A 2,363-nucleotide genomic window follows, 5' to 3' on the forward strand; every position below is an offset into this window, starting at 1 on the left:
TGGGGGAATCTTTGATAGATCCAGGACATAAACAATGGAGTGCAACCAGCGATGTCCGTGACGCCCCGCTGAGCCGCTAAAGATAGGGACTGATACGTCTAGGGGTGGCAAACGGGCCTAAACCCGCCGGGCCGGTCCGCGTAACCCGCTAAAAAAGGCGGGCTGGGCTGGAAAATCGGAACCGCCAAATAGCAAAAGCCCGCCTAACCCGCACCGCTTAAACCGCGGGTTTTGACGGGTTTTGGCGGGGCGGGGCGGGCTTCCCCGCCGGGCTAAGGTTTTTTTTAGTGAAGGGGTATTTTTACAATTTTTTCCTAAAATCTAACTTCCCCCAACCTAACTTACAAGAGTATGAAGATAAAAATTGAGTGTTTTGAATTATGTTTATGTTATTTTGGGGGCGGGCTTTCCCGCTTGCCACCCCTAGATACGTCCAGGCTAGCACAGCCGATCCCCACAAAAACACCATACACTCCGTAAAGTCCTGGAGCAGCGACAGTCAACGAAGGTGTACCAGATTGTTGGACTTGTCGGTCATCAGATACCCTCCGATCAGTAACATGATATAACACCTAGTATACTATCAGAGGATCTCGAGATCGTCTGTCTGGGGCATCTGGCGAACACGATCCCGTAGCCACACGAGTTTCAGCGTGAACAACTCCTTCCTCTGAGCCACTTGTTGTGCTGCTACGGGAGGCCTGACACCGAGGAGCTGCTCCACCAATGCCCACGTCTCTATGCCGTACCACCTATCAAAGTCACGAAGGCACCCCCACGAGGTTACCGTGTGCACGTAGGCCCAGGTGGTACACCACGTCCTGGAGGCTGATAATGACCTCACCCTACAGGAGATGGAATGTGTGTGTCTCTGGACGCCATCGCTCCACCAGTGCCGAAATCAGGGAGTTGTCAAAAGTAAAATTCCTGAGTGGCACGATGTTGCCGAATCCGGCCTCGGCCAAATACGGGACGATGGCATCCAGCGGAGGTAAAGTATGGCTAACTCGCCGAGGCAGTAGAAGGCGAGGCCTCTAATTAATGACAAACAAAAATAATATTTAAATTATATACAAAATAAATAACGTAATACAACCAAATAAAGTACTATATTTCTTATAAAATAAAAATAGATAACCTTAATAATAAACACAGTGTTATACTATAATGGCATTACAGTTATAAACACTAACAACATAGTATGGGAATAACAGAGTTCCAAACTGATACCATTGATGTCATACGAACCTAGCCTAAGCGGATACAGTTCTAAATTAACCCTACGGACCTAATTCCTAACCCATATATCAATGTTCCAGATCTACATGAATACTTTAACAATGCCAAAATAAAAATAATTTAACAACCATAACGAAACTAACCTCAAAGTCGGCCACCCCAGCGTAATGTGTCGTCTCATTCAGTCTGTTTATATTCCCGTCATTCCCCACTCGACGCGCCATTACCGCTCGGGTCACAGGTGTAGTCAGAAAGGGTTAAAAGAGAGGAGAAAGATGTCGAGAAAGTAAAACTGGGGCCCGAAAGTCGGCTGTAAACGACTTCCATATATAGGGGTGTCCCCTTGCTTATATTGTTTATAGTATAACCGAGATGACATTGCACGTATCTCGTTTACACTGTAAACAAGATATACACGTATCACGCTTACGTGTCATATCTCGTTTACAGTGTAAACGAGATAAACAAAAAAAATTTATTTCGGTAATTTCTCTCAAATTTATTTATTTTGGTAAATTTAATATTTATTTTATTTATAAAAATAAAAAAATCCTTGAAAAATGACTTGTGGGGTAAATGTTTTAATTAGAAATTTTAGTTTCAACCTAATTAACTATGTTTGAACGTTAGATAATGACATGCACTAAATTTTGAGTTTGATGTAATATTCATATCTAATATTATAAAAAATCTAAAAAATCATTAAAATTTATTATTTTTTACAAATATTTTTAATTTAATAATTTAATAATATATTTTTATTCTATATTTTTAAATATTAATAACTAACTGCTAACCAAAAATAATAAATTATACCGATCTATAATAATTTTGGACTAAATTAATGGAGGTTTGTTGGTATTATTTTGTATACGGGAATTTATGGACGCAGAAAAAAAATTATAATTGATACTGAGTAGTGGTAATTAATGATTTACAAAATAATTAGCTCATGGAAAAAGTAACAGAGTTGAAAGATCGCATTTTTTTTATATGAAGTATGTTAGTTGCTAATTTGCAGGAGATTAGTAGTGGTTTGAAGTTTGATAGATATGTTTCTGACTTAACATGAAGTCAGAGCATGCATGTACTTCGGCAGGAATTTGAAATGCATGAACTTCGGC

The sequence above is a fragment of the Arachis duranensis genome, chromosome 8 (genome assembly GCF_000817695.3).
Source record: "Arachis duranensis cultivar V14167 chromosome 8, aradu.V14167.gnm2.J7QH, whole genome shotgun sequence".
Classification (NCBI taxonomy): Eukaryota; Viridiplantae; Streptophyta; class Magnoliopsida; order Fabales; family Fabaceae; genus Arachis; species Arachis duranensis.